The 20477-nt window shown below is 30.6% G+C and overlaps 1 pseudogene; it reads right to left on the bottom strand.

Annotated features, from left to right (window-relative positions):
* Positions 1-290: 290 nt before the first annotated feature.
* On the bottom strand, positions 291-19489 carry LOC120129788 (annotated as a pseudogene).
* Positions 19490-20477: the final 988 nt, after the last annotated feature.

Here is a 20477-nt window from a genome sequence, read left to right as displayed (position 1 = left end):
AAATATAGTAGAAAAATGGGGTAATCTTATCTTTGTTTCGTGTGGAGCCAACTCAGTGATGGGATTATCGACCGAGGCAGCTGCTTTGATAATTAAGAATTAATTCGGATTGATAGAGTCGACAGTTGATTAAGTAGCAGATAAGGTGTTATCAAGTCCATGTAGTAGGTAAGCTTCAGAGGACGTTAGTAACATGGGGTTGAGGCAGATGGAGACTCGGACTGATCGGATTGTCATCGGCATCTGTCGGTAGGATTATTTCCATGGAAATTCATAAGCCATAATATAAATCATAGAGTTTTAGGGCTAAAAAACTTTGCTATAACTCTAGAATCCAATATCTCTAATGCTTCCCCAAATTTCATGCAAATGGGAGTCTTGTATTGGCTCAAAGAAGCTCCTTGGGACAGAAAGTAATCCATTAGTGCCTCAAAAGCTCCTTGTTTCATTACCCTAATCTCCAATGCTGCAATTATGTTCTCTTTCCTATACAATCTATAGGTAAAATGCAACGAATCTTTGTTTCAAGAGCTACATTCTTCCATTACCTTCCGGTACAAGTCAAATCAGTTCATGTCATTTTCAAGTTGATTTGACACTAGATCCAGATCGGGTTTAGGTCGGGTCATTTTCAGTTCAGATCGATGTCAGTTCAGGTCAAAACAGTTCAGATCCGAAGCAGATAAAGACCATATTAACTCAGGTTCAGGTGGACTTTAGTCAGATCTCGTTCAGATCGGGTCACATCATTGACAGATAAAATCCAGGTCGGATGTTTACCGGATACGGATTGAGTTCAGGTCTGGTCATTTTTATTTTTGGATTAATTATTTTATCATCTTTCGTGGTTGTTGAACTGCAATTTGTAATTGTATATGATTTCGAGTAAATTACAAAAAAATCATGGATCAATTTTGTAAAAATATAAATTTAAGGACAAAATTGAAGAAATGTAAAATTACAAATAAAATTTTAAAATATAAATTAAACAACACGCATAAGTAAGGGACCAAATCGAAGTAAATTTAAAGTGTATGGTTTAAATTAATATAAAAAACTAAATTATACCTATTTAAAAAGTTATGGGTCAGTTACAAAAATATAAATAACAACTAACAATGGGCCAAATGAAGATGAAATTATAAAGTTAAGGACTAAATTGAATACATATAAAAGTGAAAGACTTAAAAATGAAATAAATTAAAAAACACAAAAGGATGAAATCGAAATAAATGCAAAATATGAAGAAATAATGAAAAATATAGTAAATTGCATTCATTTAAAAATTGAAATAAAATTATAATATATATATATATATATATATATATATAAAGACAAATATATAATATATATAGTTTATATGTAGTTTACATGTAGTTTATTAATAAACTATGTAATTTATATATATAAATATATAATATATAAGATTTATTTATATAGTTTATATATATAGTATATTAAGTATATATATTACTATATAAATAGTTTACATTAAAAATTATATAGTTTATATATAAACTGTAAAATTTATTAATGAACTATGTGTAAACAATATATAAACTATATAAAGTATTAAAGTATATAATTTATATTAATATAATATAAGTTTATATATAAACTATATATATATAATTATATTATATATAAATATAATTATTATAAGTTATATATATATATATATATATTATTTTTATATGAACTATATATATAAACTATGTATATAAACTATATATGTATAAACTATAAAAAGTATATAGTTTATAAACTATAATTTATATTAATATAGTATATATATATATATATATATATATATATATATATATATTAACTATATATGTATAGACTATATAAAGTATATAGTTTATAAATTATAATTTATAATTTATATTAATATAGTATATATATGTATGTATAACTAATATAAGTAATCTATAGATTATATATATATATTATAGAAACACTATGCATAAACTATATAAAGTAATAAAATATATAGTTTATAAAAACCCTAAACCCTAAACTTTATAAACTATATATCTATAGACACATTTGATAATTCATATATAGTTTATATAAACAATAGTTTACATAAATTATATATGTAACATTAACCTATAGTCTATAAATAATAGTAAATATATGTAACCTATATTATATGTATACATGTAAACTATATATGTAACTTATAGTACATGTATGTATAAACTATGTATAGTATATATAAACTATATATATAACCTATATATATATATATAAACTATATAAAGTAAATTACTTATATAGTTTATAGAAACACTATGCTAAACTATATAAAGTAATAAAGTATATAGTTTATAGAAACCCTAAACCCTAAACTATATAAACTATATATGTATAGACACAATTGATCATTCATATATACTTTATGTAAACAATAGTTTATATAAATTATATATGTAACATTAACCTATAGTCTATAAAAAATAGTTAATATATGTAATCTATAGTTTATGTATACATGTAAACTATATATGTAACTTATAGTACATGTATGTATGAACTATATATAGTATATATAAACTATATATATATCTAAACTATAGTATATGTATATATACAATCTATTTATATGTTATATAAACTATATATGTAACCTAGTTTATATTAGTGTACTATATAGTTTATAACCTATAATATATAATTTATAAACTATAGTTTATATTAATGTTAATTATCTTAACTATAATTTATATTAATATAGTATATAGTTTATAAACTATACTATATTAGATTAGTCCTTGATGGTGCACTTGGATTGATGACATGGCTTAATGGGAGCCATTAGATTAAATTTCCCATCCAAGGGTCCACATGGATCCAAGAAATGGCTACCCTTGGATCAAAGCTCATCAAAGGTGTAGATTTGTTGTGTTTCTTTTGCCTTGGATTGGTGATATGGACTCCTCAAAAGATGAACCAAATTAAATGTTTTGTCTTTTTGAATTTCAAAGCAAACTTCCCCCAAGGCAAAACTGGCAGCTAGAGCATGTATTTAGGGTGTGTTTGGTTGGGCGAATGTGAGATTTTATGGGAATAGAATCCACATTCCCCCATTTGGTTGGCCGGGAATGTAATTCCCGGGAATCTTACATTATCAATAGTGGATTTTTTTGGGTATATTACTGGGAATGTCATTACCTCCCTTTCCTTAGGTATTGTTGGATTACCGGCGTTTTGGACTAAAATGCCCTTAAATTTTTTTTCTTTCAAAAATATCATTATTCTGTCATTGAATAATAAAAATTCTACGAAGGTTAAATTACAAATTTATCCTTAAACTATTTTAGATTTACAAAAAAAATCTATAATTAAAATTTTATATGAAGTTCAGGGGTTAAAATAAAATTTTACCCTTTCATTAAACCTTTTTATATTTTCAATTTTGAAAAAAAAAATTATATAAATTTTATGAATTTAATTTTTTTAAAGAAAATATATAAATATTTTCAACTTGTTAAAAAAACAAATATATAATAAGGACAATTTAGTCAAATATACATTCTAATAATCTTTTATTATTTTAACCAAACACGCTAATCTACATTCCTGCTAAACTAACCAAACACAAAATACAACATTCTCAGTAATCCTATTCCCTGGTAATCTTTTATTCTCACTGGTAATCTTATACTCTGCGAACCAAACGCACCATTAAGGATTTTTATTTTTTATTTATATTTGTAAAAAGTACATGGGCTAATATTTGAGCCTTGAGAAAAACAATTTAATGGACTAGTTGTTGGGTTTTATTATTTAAAAGGAAAAAATGGGCTAGTCTATTTAATATGGACTCACTAAGATGCAAACTATATAGTATATGTTATGTAACATATATAATATGCAATATGTAACACACTACTCATGTTGAAACTGTCATTTTTTTCGAAATAGTTACTCATGTTAAATTATGTTGGTTACTTTAAAAGTTATCCGTAATTTAACAATGTTGATAGCTATTTCGATACAAAAGTTCGATGAAGAAATTTTTAGTAGTAAAGTTAGGCTTTTAGCCTTATAAAATTTTTGTTATAAGATCTGAGAACTTAAAAAATTGTTTTTATTTTATTTTATTTTATTGTATTCAATTTGAATAACTCAAATGTTATTCAAATTTTAGATCAAATGTTATTTAAATTATCATTATTAGTTAAATTTATCTTTTATATTATGTTTTATATTATGTTTTATATATGTTATAATTGTTAGATAATCTTTCTTTACAAAAATTAGAATGTATAGTTTATATTTGTATTTTAGAGAATTAATCACGTTCAATACCAATATTCATTTATTATCAAATTAATTATCATTTCATTGCAAAAATTATTTGTATTAAACCGGACCGGCCAGTTCGACTGGTTGAACCGTGAGCCGGTGGCCTGTCCGGTCCGGTTAACTTCCAAAACCGGATGAGCACAGAACTGGTAGAACCGGCTGAGAACGGGCAACACCGGGGTGAACCGGCTGAAAACCGGCAAAATCAGTTTGAACCGGCGGCTCTCTTTTTTTCTTTAAAAAAAATTAAACAAAATGACATCATTTGTTAAACGAGCTGAGTCGAACTCGAGTATTGCTGAGCTCGACTCGAACTCGAAAACTTTAAAAGTAAGCTCAATTCGACTCAAAAACTCACGAGCTAAAAATTATCAAGTTCAACTCAAACTCGAAATATAATATTGAAACTTGAACTCGAAAATGCTCGAACTCAAAAAAAATTTAGAAGCTCGATTGAAGCCTGAAATTCGAGCTCAATTGAAGCGAAAGAATAGTTCGCTCTGTGCTCACCAAAAGGCTCAATGATTTTGAATGTCAAATTACCTCTAGTATTTATAGAAATCAGTTGGGATGCTCTTCTATGTTTCTTAGCCATGTAGGATTGTTTTGTTCTCATATTTTCTCTTTAGACTTTTGGGATGCTCTTCTATGTTTCTTAGCCATGTGATATTTTTTTTTAAATTAAACCAAACGACATCGTTTGTTATGCTTTTTTTCAGCCCCAAATTTATTTTTTGATTATAGTTATATAATTATATTTATTATTTAATATGTTTTACCTTAAATATTCTGTTGTAGTTTATTTGAATCATTTTTGTTTCACTTGATTTTATGTTTTTAACTTATATATGTTATGACTTGTGATATTTTTATACCTTTTAATATTGTAAACATAAAAAAGTGTTATATATATATATATTAATATTGCTTTGAATATTATGTAAAATTAAAAAAAAATTATTTTATATAAAATTCGGTTGAACCGCGGTTGAACCCGGTTGAACTAGTGAACTAATACCTTCACCGGTTCAAGGTTCGGTCTAGTTTTAAAAACATTGAAAATGACAATATAAATTACATAATAAATACTTACATTATTAATATTATTTTTCTTTACATAAATTAAACTATATAATTTACATAAATTAAACTATATTAATTTACATTTAATCATTGTTCAATGCCAATATTTTTATTAATCATGTTTTATATAATTTACATTTAAATAATTTTATTAATTTTATTAAATAATTTTATATAATAAGTATATTTATTAATTGAATTATCATAATAAATATTTTATTATAACATTTAAAAATTAATCATATTAATTTTTTAATTATATCATAAACTCAAAAACTCATAATTTTATTAAAATCTTATAATTTTCATCCATGGTAATATATAAGTCAGGTAAATATCAGATCAGGTCAATAACAAGTCGGATCATTTACAAGTCATGTTAAAAATAGGTCAGGTTCATCATAGGTCAGGTTGAAAACAAGTCGGGTAATACCAGTTATTTACCAAGTCAATATCGGGTTCGGGTTCATATCAGTCGGATGCAGATCGGGTTCAGGTATCATTTTTTTCGGTTCAATTTGGGTTCAGGTTGTTCTCATGTCGGGTTCAGATCCACAATTTTCAGGTCCAACTCGGATTCAGGTAAACACTAGTTCCGACTCGAGTCGGTTTCGGATCGCTACAACGCATGTTAAAAGTAGTTTTGACTCGAGTCAATTTCAGTCAGTTTTACAGGTCGGGTCAGCTCTTTACAGCACTACTCAAAAGCTCCTTGTTCCACTACCCTAATCTCCAATGCTGCAATTATGTTCTCTTTCCTATACATTCTATAGGTAAAATGCAAAGGCTTTTTGATTCAAGAGATACATTCTTCCATTACCTTCGGGTCGAGCTCGTTGCCTTCTTTTGGTTTAATCTCCCAGAACATGACATAGTGGCCTGGTGTTGAAGATGTATCACTGTAGCTAGTGTACTACGACAAGATGAACCCGAGCTGGTCGAGAAGTGTCTTTGCTTCTATCACTGCCTTCAATAGATCTGCTTGGCTTGTTCTTTCCATGTCGACACTTAGAGCAATGTTTTGCCTCCCCATGAATCGGAATTGAGGTGCATTGTTGTGGAAACCGGTCACCATAAGAACGTCTTCGACTCTATATCGGTATAGTCCTAAAAACATTAGATCATTATCCGATGCGTTAGTATTAAGTTCGGATTATGGGTTAAAAGCTGTGGGAAATTTTACCTGTAGAACTTGTAACAAGTAGTTCAAAACATCGAGCGGGCTTCATATTTACAAGATCAACAGGTTCGGTATCTTCATCGATGCTCTTCATTTCTAAGGAGTCGTTGTGTGACACACCCCTAAACTCGGCCTGATATCGAGTTTCCGTAACACATTCTTCCTTTACCGGAACGAATTCATAATAAACTCCACTGGGGAGAAATGTGTATGACACATCTGAAGGTTTACATAGATGTTCTAAGTTGATCCCAACGGCACCTTCCGAGCAACCATATAAACCTACACCAACGGGAGTCCTCCGCAATTGAACTCAAGTTCTGCAGTGTATTGCATCATAGCGCCTGTACACACGGCAGCAACGTATTTCGTTTTGGGCCATAGCCTTCTGATGATCCCATGCCATGATTCACACCTACATATGTTTTCAACCAAGTCGGCCAATTCCGGATCAGGCTTCACGATAGATGACGATGCATTCCAGCATCCCGAGTCGGTGATCCAATCACTTATTCGACCCGTTATATTAGAACACAGCTCTTTCCAGTTGTTTTTGAAAAACTTGATACTCCTGAGGACCGTTGACGCGAAGACCGAGCCGATCTTGACGACCTCGTCTCGTTGTATTAAACCGAAAAGTAATTGACAGTACATTCTCTGCTTGGTGTCCGGGCAAAAGATGGTTTCGAAAGGGCTTGTGTAAAGCTTAGGCAACATGTCTCTAAAGCTACTCCCTTTGAATAATCTTGTGGAGGCAGCGCTTGCCTTGAGGCCGGAAGGAGTTCCAACCTCCGGTTTGGCAAACATAAGTTCCATTCTTTTACACGGCTTGGTTTATGTCCCCAACATGCCTGTAAATGAACATAACAATGTGTCATATGCTCAATCCATTGATAATGTTCGAAAATAGTACCGCTATAAAATAATATCGTTAATATTGACTAAATAATAATAATAAAAGGACACAGGATGATATTTGGTATCCTTATAGAAATCACTGACATAGAAGTAATATCGTTCGGATTCACTAGTGAAAGTTCATTAATTAAATGAACGATCACGAACAAAGAGTTTGTTCATCCATTTTACGTTCGTGAACTTTCAATAATCTGTTCGTTTATATTCATTCATTTATATTCGTTCATTTATATTTAGCTCAATCTCTAGACACGTTTGAAATATTAATATCTAATAAATTTAAACCTTAAACTCATTAATATTTTAAAATCTAATTAATTATAAACTCAAATAGAAAGTACTCAAATCAATTAAAGAAAATATAAATCCTAAAACTATTTGGAAAGAAAAAACACTTCTCTATTATAAACCCAATTAACTTTATGTTTGTTCGTTTATGTTAATTTACTTTCGTGTGTGTTCATTTCGTTCGTTTGTGTTTGTTTATCGTTTTAACGAACGAACACGAACAAGCTATATTTCTTAATGAATGAACAAAAAATTTTGTTCGTTTAGTTGTTTGTATTCATTCAATTCATTTACAGGCCTAAAATTTAATACTCAATTTTCCCACTCCAAAATTTTTTTATATGATTTATACCACAAAACAAATTTTCTAGGTCTGCCCCTGTTCGATTGGTATATCATACTGATAGAAAGTAAATGTTATTCTTCAAAATCAACACAAACTTCCAAACTTCATACACCCAAAGTAAAGAAGTAATATAAGTGAGGAAATAGAGTCCATCTATATTGTTTTCTTTGACAAAAATATCAGAATGAAAAGAAAGAAAAAAACCCCATCAAATTGAGTGTTTGCAAAATTATCAAGCCTTAAATGTATCATTGCCTTCTAAATTATACATTTTTTATCATGAGTTGTCTCTTAACATATTTGTCCACTAAAGTTTAAATTGTTACCTCAATTGTCCTAAAATATTTATAAAAAAATAGTGTGAATTATATATTTAGTCATTCAACTATTCATATAGTTTTGTTTAGGTCACCCAACTATATTTTTTTCAAAAATATCACTAAACTTAAGTTTTTTGAAAATTTAAGTTTCATGATGGTTTTGAAAAACAAAATAGTTGGGTGACCAAAACAAAACCATTAAAATAGTTGAATAGCTAAATATATAATTTATCATTGTTGTTTTTAACAAAATTAACTGTTTGGGTAAATAAGATAACGATTTAAACTTTAAGAGACAAAACGTCTCGAAAAATACTTTAAGAAACAATTCGATATAAATGACATACTTTATGAGGCAATAGTACATTTAAGTCCTTATCAAATGATAACTATTCATTTTATTCAATCTATGAATATGAATATTTCACCCCTAAAATTTAATTCCTTATAATTAGATTAGTTTTAACGTTTACCAAAACAATTATTTTCATTTCTATTCTTTTGCTGAGCATTAACCCCCAATGTTTTATTTTAGAATAAAAAGTACCAAACATTTGATCGAATAATCATTTTAATCCTTATTATTTATTTCTAGAGTATTTTGGCTTTATTTTAAAGTATTAATAGTTTATTACCTAACAATTTTCATTTATAAAAAGACTTTTTGTTCCAAAATAAAATATGAGATCCAAAATATTTTTGTGTAAACTATTGCATTTAGTACCTAAACTATTAGTTTTATTTTTTTAGTACCTAAAGTTTCATTTTTTTCAAAATCATACCTAACATTTAGTTTTTGTTTCATTTTAGTATCAGCTATTAAAAACTCAATGCGTTTAGCACCTAAACTATCAATTTTGGTCCGTTTTAGTACCTAAATTTTCAATTGTTTTCAAAAAATAATGTTAAATTTTGAACGGGATACTAAAATGAAACAAAAAACTAAACTTTAGATATGATTTTGAAAAAATTAAAAGTCTAAATATTAAAACAGAATAAAACTGATAGTTTAGATATTAAACGCATAGTTTGTCCAATATTCTAAAAAACTAAAGAGCCAGACGTCAGAGGTTACCTTTATCATTACAACTTTATATTATTACTCAAGTATAATCGGAGAGAAGTTCCTTACTTTATCATCAGAGACCGCTGCAAGTGACCGGATATTGCGAGTCTCTCCGCGCTTTCAGCCGTTAAAGGAATCAACTTCGGCTGCCCACCCGCCCCACTGCTGCATTTAATCGAACAGGTGATAGATTAGTGAGTAAAAAAAACCAAAGGGGTAAAAGATACACAAAAAGCAAAGAAATCCCATGCCTTTGATAGAACCCAACGAAGGTTTCAGCTGAAAGTATATCCGAAGAAGCCTCCCCGTTAGCAATCCGATCGACGTAAGGCTTGAGATCTTCATAAGTAAAAATAGGTACGTTCTTCTTGAAGAGCTGCTTGTCGGTTTGGCCATGGAGGAACCGGTTGTTCCTGCGTTTTTGCTTAGTATTTGACCAAGTAACTGGTCTTGGATTTGCTGGGCATTTTTCGTGAGTTCTACTGTATTTAACGCAGATTCGTACTCTGTTTTTGCCACCGAATCTGGGACTCTTTTTCTGATCTGGAAATGGTGAAATCATGGAAGATCAATCCTTGTTGCGTTCGTGTTTGTCCTTTTCAAGTGGTAGTAGAAAATGGTTAAACTCCACGATTAGTGCTTGTATTATGTAAATATTTAGATTTTATATTTAGATAAATTACAAAATTCATCACTAAAGCTTATTTTCTCATATTTTGATTACTAAACTTTAAAAATTTTAAATCTCCTCACTGAACTTAATATATTGTGTTTTTTTTATTCTACCGTTAAATACTTAAAGGCGTTAAAACAACTTCATTTTAAAAAAAATCACTAAAACGATGTTGTTTTGCATCTATATAAAAGTTTATTTATAACGTGACAAAAAACTCAATTTATAAAAGTTTGCACTTTATATTTTAATTTGATCGTTTTTAGTTCATGTATTTATTTTAAAATTTGGATCCTAATCCGGACGGTAAATATGAAATTTTATAAATAATAGGGTAAACTACATTAAATATCATTGAATTTTAGGTGTTACATAGTTTATATCATTAAATTTTCAATTTCATTAATTATAATATTAAGATTTTGTTTTAACTTCAATTATGTCATTGGATCGTTAAAATTCAAATGACGTGATTACATTGATAAAGCGACATTATTTTGGGACAAATATTAATATATAAAACGATTGTTTTAGGTACTTAACTTTTTGGTGTATCAATTTTGCAACTAAACATTTAAAAAATTTACTTTGGTACCGTATTTTTCATCGTCATCAAAACCTAATCAATATGCATTATCGGTCGTCTTTAGCAACAAAATCATTATGAAAATGTCTGTATTTCATGAACTAACAGCAGCAATGCTAAATAATTGGTCCCGGATTCAGATTTACAATGCTAATCTGGTCAGGCTCAATAGCAGAAAGAACACGAGTAAGTCTGTCGACATGTTCCTTTTAAAATATGGTGTGTCGATTAAAAAAATCGGGATTTTGTAAAAACAACATTTGTCTCGAATAATTTGGGACTCGATTTAAAAACAATAAAATCGATTCGTGGAGTCGCCATCAATATTTGATTAGGGTGTGATTGGACACACAAAAATGTCATTTTAATAAAATGTTAATTTTAATTAAAACAATAATTTTACGATATGCGTTACAAAAAAATTGAGTTCAGGATTCAGTTATGCGTGGTGTAGACACTAAATTTTTGTTCCAATTATTATTATTATTATTATTATTATTATTATAAATATTATTATTATTATTATTATTAATTACAAATAATTACAAAGCCCAACAGTAAACCGAGGCCCATTTATAAACCCGACCCAATTACATCAAACCTGGAGGCCCAACCCGGTCCAGGCCCATCAGAACCCTTATAGGGTTTCCATCTAAGCTTTCAGCCGCCTTTCTTCTCAACCGTTGGATCTGGCAAGATCCAACGATCCTGATGCTTCTAGATGAAAACCCTAGGGTATCATAACCCTAGGGCCATGCGGCCGTCGCCTTCGCTGCCACCGCCACTGTCAAAGCCCCGTTGCCACGACGTCTCGCCAGAAACCTCCAGAAACGCCACAAAGCCACACACGTCGCTGCCCTATGGTGAGTCACCAGCATAGCTTTGGTGACTCACCGAGGCTTCCACCCTTGTGACCGGTCCGAGAGCCACATCGATGAGGCCTATAAATGGCCATTCCCTGTAGAGAAGAAAAAAAGGAATAGAACAAGAACCACAACAACACCAAGACCCACAATCGACAGCAAACAACCACACAACAAGCAGCAACCATTCGAAAAGAAAAACAAAGAGGAAAAGAAGAGAAGACTTACCACGGTCATCAGAGTCTCCACGTGAAGCCGGAAAACAGAAAACGTCAAAGGTAAAAACCTTCGGTTTCTTTTAGATCTAGGGTGATCTAGGGATCTTTAGGTAAAAGGGAGGTCATATTTGAAACAAGGGAGTACCGAGCTTCGATTTGGGTAAAAAATTAGTTAAGGCCACCATGTACGGTGGCCGACGGTAGCAGAAAACGCCGATATATGGTGGCCGGCCGATGACCGAAACTCCCTCCGGTGGGAGCTTTCTAGAGAGAAGGAGGAGAGAATGTTCATCTCTCCCTCTTAGAGAGAGAAAGAAAAAAAGGAAAAATGAGAAATATGGCCCAAAAGGGGCGGTTAAACGGGTATTAATACCCTCCCTAAATGACGTCGTTTTGGGGGAGGAGTGCTTGTGTAATTTCCAACGTGAAAAAAACCCTTTCTGCAATTCCTCTAAGTCTGTAACTTTACAAGTTGGTCACTGAAATCAATTTCTATATGTTTTAATTCGGCTTTTCAATTTTATTTTATTTATAATTTAGTCATTAACATTATATATAATAATTAAGGTAAATACCTTGTTTAGACTCTTATAATTTTAATTAATTTTAATTTAACCCGTATTAATATTTATGGCTGAATTATATTGTGAATACTTATACTTTATGATATTTCGAATTATTTACATTAATTTTTATATTTTGTAATTTAATCTAATAGTTTTAATTTTCTCTATTTTAGTCACTGTTTAATTGCTTTCTAAAATTTAATTTTTTATTACCCGTTTAATTTCAATATATTTAAATTATTACTTTAATTATTATCTTATTATTATTTTCATTTTAGTCATATACATATATATTTGATTACATAATAATATATTCATTTATTTTTTAATATTAAGAAAAGGAATGTCTTAAATTAATTGGATGTCATTTTCTGATATTTTTAAATAAATAAAATATTATATTTAATATAGTTTTATTTAAATTATTTTTTAGGAAAAATTATCATATTTTTTAATATTTATTTATTTTTTAATATTAAAAAAAGAGGATGTCTTAAAGCAACTAGATGTCATTTTCTGATATTTTTAAATAAATAAATACTTTATTTGTAATTTATAAAAATTATTTAATATATGGTTTCTTTAAAATTATGTGAATAAATATGTAATAAGAGGATCATAAATTAAATTTATATTCGAATTCTTAAATTATATTATTAGAGACAATTTATAATCGACAAGTACCAATTTTGGGCGTTGTGAGGGTGCTAATCCTTCCCCAAACATAACCGACCACGAATCCCTTTTTATTATTAAAAAGAACGAATTTTTGGTTATACGCATATCAGTTTATCTTTTAAATAGTTTTTTCTTAAAAACTCTTTTAAAAGATAATTTTTAGGTATTCGACCTACCTAACCCAAAAGGCCGATGGCGACTCCAAAACATTTCATTAAAAACTATTTATTCATTTATACTCTTTTTTGCCAAGGAATATTCGTGCCCGGGCAAAAACCGGTTACGATAGCTTGGCGACTCCATTGGGGATTCTGGTCAAACTTAAATCGATTATATATTTATGTTCCAAAGAATACATATATGTCCCGAAGGACCGCGTAGACCCTCGACTCTTGGCATGCCAACTATACCTCTAGCTCTCATGTCACAGAACATGGGCATTAATATTTATGTTAACAAACATTCACCTATACACATAGTCTCATAATTCTTTCACATAGCTCATTGTCATATAAATCACATATCACATATACATATAGACACATGGTTCACTTACACGTAGAACATTTTCATATGATTTACATATCACAGAGCTTATCACATATAATTGTATTCTTTTTCATATAATCACATAGTCATATAATATTTCATATGACATATACTTTCTCTTTCATATATCTCATGTCACGTATCATATCTTGTGATCATGTAATCATGTTACTTATAATCACATAACTTCTACTCATATGGTTCAACATCATTAAACTTAGTTCACTTTCCATATTATCATACATTTATATAATCTTATATGTCCTATCATTAACATATAAACTTACTCATATACTCATATATACTCTTTAATATAATTTGTATAGTAATGCTCTATAATTGTATCATATATTGAGTTTACCTAAGTCATCCTTTATAAAATTTATACCACCAGTTCAAATAGTCTCATTCTATCCTATACCTAGTTTCTACTTATCTTATCTCACTTCCCCTTTCACTCACATACATCATCTATATACTAGTTTTATCTATTTATTTAGTTCAATTTCCATGACTTCTTTAATACTCTTTCATAAAGTTTTTAATTATTCACTTTATTACTCATAACCCGTAGTTTCCTTTAAGTATATAAATCTTCCCTATATAACTTATGTATAATTACTTATGTTTATACCCTCAAATTTATACTATCCTCATAGAGTCTCTTAACCTTTCTCGTGTAATCACTTATACCATATAATATGACTTATACTTGGTTATCTTATGTTCATATATATATATATATATATATATATATATATCAATGATTCATTAACTTGTAGCTTATGTCACATGTTCATTTCATTCTTTATGTCTTTATCATAGAACTTATTTCATGTTCTTCCATTATTACATAATAGTGTTTTACACAAATCATATAGCATGTACAAAGCATATCAATATCTTTAGTCATGCATACATACAATTAATGTAATACATATAATCACATATATCACATATAATTATGACAAACAAATAATCATGTTCATGACTTCATGCATATTACTCTAGGAAATAGACTCATCGCAAGTCTTATTTCTATTCAATAGTATATATCACTAGTATGCACTCACTTGGCCTCACTAGTCAATACCAATCTCTTATCTTTCCCCTGAATCGATCTTACTTGTCAATGATTCCGGAACTCGTTTAAACTCTGAATCTACATAGTAATATATTGATGCATATCAGTATACTAATTAATATAATCTAAACTATCAATTCTTAGGCTAAAAGAAAACTATTTTCATCTTTTAATAAAGGTATGCATCGATGCACTCTACAGTGTATCGATGCATTCCTTAACGTGTGCATCGATGCACTACTTATGCATCGGTACACAAATCACCTTCGATGTTTTATTCTTAAGGGGATGCATCGATGCACTCCTTATGCATTAATGCACTAATTGCATTTGATGTTCATTTATTTGAGAGTGCATAGATACACATTGAAGATGCATCGATGCACATAACCCAAAAATTCTATTTTAAGCACGAAATTCACTCTCTTTTCAGCTCAACTCTTCATCTTTCACCTCCTTCAATATTCCTAACTTTCATATACATACTTAAACTCATTTATACTCCATAATCACTTCTTTAAACTCAAAATTCTATCTTTCATGTGGAATTCAAGAATCATACTAAATTTTCTACTTGTTCTAAATTCAATTCCATTAATTCTCTTAATTAAGTTGAGAACAAGTCAAATTCATCCTTAGAATTTCAAAAACCATTATATATAAAGAGTTTATTTCTAAACTCTTAATAGAAATTCCTTTCCAATTCTTTATTCTTGATGTTTTAAGCTTGTATAAGCTTTCCTTAAGCTTATATAAGCTTTCCTTAAGCTTATATAACCCCCAAAGATTCAAAACCAACTTATAAATTCAAGAGATTAACAGCTACAAATCAAACTTACCTTTAAGCTTGAGCTACGGGAAGAAGAAGAAGAGAGCAAGAAGAAGGCTTCCAGAAATCTCCCAAAACCCATGTGTATAACTCTTATTTAAAAGGAAAAAATATCATTTAAGCTGAAAAAGACTAAATTGCCCCTTTAATTATCCATCTATGCTATTTAATCCATCATCAGAATTCTTTACTTAAATCCCATAACTTTAACTTATTTCAAAATTGAGCACAAAACTTTCAAAATTCTCATTTTAGTCACTAGTCGGATTTTGGGATATTACAAAAGCCACAAGTACCCATAACAGTGCATTGGCAAAATTGGACCTCATGGGGATCATGAGATTCAAATCAAACAAACTTTGAGAGTAAGCTTTACAGTTTAGAATGTTGGGGTATTTTGAAGGCCCAATTCAGACAGATCCATGTGGGACATCTCGAATGCCCATTTCAAATAGAAATAGAATATTGGGGCATTTTGAATGCCTAATTCAAACAGAAATGATCCATGTGGGGCATTTTGAAGGCTCACATCAATATGAATATTTGGGCATTCTTAGAAGCTCATATTAGCAAGAAGCAAAACGTTAGGGCATTTTGAAAGCCCATTTCAATAAGAAATAGGAATGTTGACACATTTTGAACGTTCATATCAGCAAATGTTTGGGCATGATGAAAGCCCATTTTCGACAGAAATAATCCATGTGTGGAATTTTGAAGGCCCACATCAGTATGAATATTTTGGCATCTTTGAAAACTCATATTAGCAAGAAGCAAATGTTAGGGCATGCTGAAAGCCCATTTCAGTCAGAAATTGGAATATTGACGCATTTTGAATGTTTGTATCAGCAAATGTTGGGGCATGCTGAAAGTTCATTTCAATAAGAAATTGGAATATTGGCACATTTTGAACGTTTGTTTCAACAAATGCTGGGGCATGCTGAAAGCCCATTTCAATCAGAATCAAAAATGTTGGCGCATTTTGAACGTCTGAATTAGCAAATGTTGGGACATGCTGAAGGCCTATATCATCTTATGGAAAGACCATTTATTTGAGCAAATATTTCCAATGAAACAAAAAGCTATGAAAAATGAAAATGGTAAAACAGTGACAGTGTAGTTGATTATACATAATTGCTTTGTTCAGCATACAGTTGTATTATTCTGGTGATTTGATACTGGCAGTTAAAGCATCCCACTGGTATTCCCACTGAGCTTCATTCTTAAGTGACGCCATACAAAAGCTCTGAACACTATACAAAGAGTTTCACTGACCAGAAATCTGGGCAGAAACCACAAGAAAGGATGAATGTGTTGTCAAATGTTTTATGAACATCTGTACAGAAACCACAGAAAAGGATGAATGTGTTGTCAAATGTTTTACGAACCAGTAATTATGGTACTGAACCAATGTTACCATCATACGGTGTTTTCATTTGTTGATCCGAGATGAAGTTTGACTTCTTCAACCCCAAGGTTTGAAGTGATATATGATGAAGATTTCTTTCCACGGAAGGGAGCTGGAATTTTAATAACAAGAAACTAGTGGAACCAACTAAGATTAAACAATAGGATGTTGTTAAACATCTTGACATGATATGGTCTGAATGATTTTGTTCGAGATCCAATTAGATGTGGAGACATGAAAGGAATTAGGATAAATCCTCCTTTAATGTGTTTCAAGAGTCAAATCAGAATAGACACTGATCTCCTAATTAATCTCTGTTGAGTTGGGCATAACTACATCTACATTCTTCAAAGATGATAGATTCTCTTTTCAAAGATGAAAGCTTTATTGGATTTCTACACAAGTCCAGACGAAGAAAGCTGATGTTATCAAAGATAAAAATGGGGACATCTAGGTCATGATTCTGATTACAGTCAGAGTTTCATAAATGAAACATTTCTTCTAAGACTTTAATGAAACAAAGAAGACACAAAGATACAAGTTGATCAAATGGTTCTTCAGAAATATAGCATAAGTTGCTACACTGATATCCAAATGTAACCCTGGAAATAAATGATCAAGTGAAGGAAGACCAAGTTCACCACTTTGAAGTCAAATGAAGATTGCATCAACATTCATGCATTCATAAGAACATCATTTGCACAATAGATAATGCATTACATTGATACATTTGATTGCATTCAAATATGAAGTTTTACAAGTCTTCGTATGAAAAAAAAAATTCATGATGGAAAATACCTTACAAAGGGAAGGTAGAATTCAAATCACATTAGGAGATGCAAACATCTGAAGAATAGATGGTCGTAATCCATAAATGAAGAATTATTTTGAAATAGGGCATGTTACCCAATCAACAAGTTATTTCGAAAAATGAGAAAACGATTTCCAAAGTTTCTCATTTAATCTTTTATGAAAATGAAATTGTTGAATAGTAAGAAAACAATTTCCAAAGTTTCTTACTCAGTAAATTATTTCTTGAATCTGTAAGTCTTTAAAGCATGATACTTAAATCCTTCGGGTCATCTGTAAGACCTTCAGTGCAAGATGTTAAAGTCCTTCGGGTCATCCATAAGACTTACAGTGCAGGATGTTTTCAAAAAACCTTCGGGTCATCTGTAAGACCTTCAGTGCAAGATGTTAAAGCCTTCGGGTCATCCATAAGACCTTCAGTGCAAGATGTTAAAGTCCTTCGGGCCATCCATAAGACCTACAGTGCATGATGTTTTCAAAAAGCCTTCGGGTCATCCATAAGACCTACAGTGCAAGATATTTTCAAAAAGTCCTTCAGGCCATCCATAAGACCTACAGTGCAGGATGTTTTCAAAAAGGCTTCGGGTCATCCATAAGACCTATAGTGCAGGATGTTTTCAAAAAGCCTTCGGGTCATCCATAAAACCTTCAGTGCAAGATGTTTTTAAAGTCCTTTAGGCCATCCATAAGACCTTCAATGTAGGATGTTTTCAAAGGAGATTTTAGAAACCAAGCATTCGGGGGTTTATTAATTATCTCAAAAGAGTTGTTAAAGGAAGCTAAGCCTAACAAAGGGGTTCCTTGACAACTAAGAAACTAAGTCTTCGAGGTTTTCTTGATTTGAATTCTATAGATCAGCAAAGATTCAAATCCATCACTTGAGGATTCAATAACTTTATCTTAATAAAGAGAAGTCAACTGAACAAAAATTTATTGTTTTTTTCGTCTTTGCCCTATTCTTGTTAACACAAGAATGGGCAAAGAGGGGTAACTGTAGACACTAAATTTGTGTTCTAATTTTATTATTATTATTATTATTATTATTATTATTATTATTATTATTATTATTATTCTTATTCTTATTATTAATTATAAATAATTACAAAGCCCAACAGTATACTGAGGCCCATTTACAAACCCGACCAATTACTTCAGACCTGGAGGCCTAACCCGGTCTAGGCCCAGCACCATCTAAGCTTCCAGCTACTTTCTTCTCAACCGTTGGATCTTTCCAGATCCAACGGTCCTGATGCTTCCAGATGAAAACCCTAGGGTATCATAACCCTAGCGCCACGCGACCGTCGCCTTCGCTGCCACTGCCACTGTCAAAGCCCCGTTGCCATGACGTCTCGCCAGAAACCTCTAGAAGCGCCACAAAGCCACACACGTTGATGCCCTATGGTGAGTTACCAGCATAGCTTTGGTAACTCACCGAGGCTTCCACCCTTGTGACTGGTCCGAGAGCCACATCGATGAGGCCTATAAATGGCCATTCCCTGCAGAGAAGAAGAAAATAAAAGGAAAGGAGTAAGAACCACAACAACATCAAGACCCACAATCGACAAAAAACAACCACACAACAAGCAGCAACCATTCCAAAAGAAAAACAAAGAGGAAAAGAATAGAAGACTTACCACGGTCATCGGAGTCTCCATGTGAAGTCGGAAAACCAAAAACGTCGAAGGCAAAAACCTTTGGTTTTGTAACACCCATAACCCGTATATTTATACCTATACAGATTAAGGATGTCACTCGTATTTCAAAAAACCATTTTCCCAATTCAAAAGGTGATTTAAAATTTATTCTCTTTAAAATGGTAATTGATATTATAAAAATATCATATCATATAAATTTTGTTTCATTATAATAAATTTAAAACAAAAGATTTTTATGAATAGTGATGAACAGTTCATCGATGCGCTACAGTAACGTGAACAGTGCATCGATACATCAAAACATCGAATTAATATTATGCATCGATACGCTACAGTAACTCCCGAAATTACATATAAATTCATAAAAATTAACATTTCATCACTATAAAAATTTCCAAAATTTATTCAACAAATAAATTGAACATTTTCAAATTACATGCCACTATCTAAAATCAAATTCCATCTTAGGATGTCTTACTGATATTGAAATATACCTCTCGATGCTTGATGTCACTTTGAACTCTATAATCCACTATTGGCTTTTTACCTACGAGTGAAAATCATCACACGCTAAGTATAAACTTAGTGAGGTAATTAAAACATTTAACAGTGCAATACAATTCATGCATGATTTTTAATATCAAAAATCAAATTTCCATAAAATCATTTTACTAACATATCCAATATTTTACCATGATCAAAATAATATAAAATCTCTTACCATTTATCCCATAAGCTCGTAAGCTTATTTTACCAAAATACTTACCATTTAAATTCCATAAGCTCGTAAGCTTATTTTTCCAATATACTTGCCATTATTTCGTAAGCTCATAAGCTTATTTGCATGGTTACCATTTATTAACCAATAAAACATAATCCATAGTCAATATCCCAATATTAAATCTTGAGGACCCTCGGTATTCGAGAAATATTTGTACCGTAGTGCTACACATAAGGTTGTGCCCACCATATACACCGAAGTGTATTATAAACCTGCAGCTGCTATACTCTATGGCATGCCAACTATACCCTGTCCCTCAATGACT

Source organism: Hibiscus syriacus, unplaced genomic scaffold (assembly GCF_006381635.1).
Source record: "Hibiscus syriacus cultivar Baekdansim isolate YM2019G1 unplaced genomic scaffold, ASM638163v2 tig00110503_pilon, whole genome shotgun sequence".
In the NCBI taxonomy this organism is placed as follows: domain Eukaryota; kingdom Viridiplantae; phylum Streptophyta; class Magnoliopsida; order Malvales; family Malvaceae; genus Hibiscus; species Hibiscus syriacus.
The sequence above is the reverse complement of the archived record's forward strand: the minus strand, read 5'-3'. Positions and strand labels throughout refer to the sequence as shown.